At 48.8% G+C, this 1,036-nt stretch overlaps 1 pseudogene; it reads left to right on the forward strand.

Annotated features, from left to right (window-relative positions):
* The first annotated feature begins 3 nt into the window (after positions 1-3).
* Positions 4-1,031, forward strand: LOC108357786 (uncharacterized; annotated as a pseudogene).
* Positions 1,032-1,036: the final 5 nt, after the last annotated feature.

Here is a 1,036-nt window from a genome sequence, read left to right on the forward strand (position 1 = left end):
GCGCCACAAAAACTGGCCGAGAAATTCATTTTAGGCGAAGAAGCTGCTGTGGGTGTACCACCACTCGAAGGGAGCGAACAAAGCCTACTCAATAAGGTTGGTCGGCTCTTCAAAACCACGCGTAACGTAGTAAAGGAAACAGTTGGCAATGCCAGCTTTTCCAACCTAATCATTGCTTTGGACAGCGTGCTTTGCGAACAGCTGGAGCGTTGCGATGAGCTGCGCGCGCTCAGCGTGGACCGCAGCAAGGAGCGACCAAAGCAAGTTTTGGAAGCTAAGCAAATTTTACAGCAAAAACGCAAAGGACTGACCGATCTATTCAAAACGCTTACACAACTTGGATTGAGCTACAAGGCTGGACTGATGGAGTTGTCATTGCGTACCGATTTCGACGAGNCTTTGCAGTGGACATGTTCCTTCTGGTGCAGAACCAGAGGCGTCTGCTCGCGCATACTAGCAAGCAAATTTACGATTTGGACATACTAATGCAGGATATTAAAGAGATCTTTGATGTGTGCTCTGTCTCGGTGAAGACCGTGGAAGGCTTGGCATTCAGAGAAGCGCGCGACTCGTATCTGGCCTTGCGTGAGTCCATCTCTCGCATGCGTTATGTGATGGAGCAATTTAGCCTACTGCTGACGTGCGCGCCATCTGGCGATAGCGAAGCAAATACTGTGCTGACGCATAGTGAAAACCGCCTATTGCAAAACTCTGCCTACTTCAATGCAATCAACGACAACTGTGATGATGTCATCAAAACAGCAAAGGCCACCCTCGCTAATATGCTGAGCCACGACAAGGAATTCTTGGCTGTCACTAAGGTGGCAGAGTACAGAGCAACACACGATAAACTGCGTCAGACGCTGGAGCAAATTGTCAGCAGTTTGAGAAGTGGCGCGGGCGACCCGCTGCCAATTGCCAAACCCATTGTAGAATTGCTTGATTTCGTTGAGTCGTGCAGCAAATGTGTATCATCGCCAAATGAATTAACGCCCTCAATCGAATTGGATAATTTAGATGCCGTCCTCGAAAGTAT

The sequence above is a fragment of the Rhagoletis zephyria genome, unplaced genomic scaffold, assembly GCF_001687245.7.
Source record: "Rhagoletis zephyria isolate East Lansing unplaced genomic scaffold, Rhagoletis_zephyria_1.1 Rzeph_scaffold_84480, whole genome shotgun sequence".
Lineage (NCBI taxonomy): Eukaryota > Metazoa > Arthropoda > Insecta > Diptera > Tephritidae > Rhagoletis > Rhagoletis zephyria.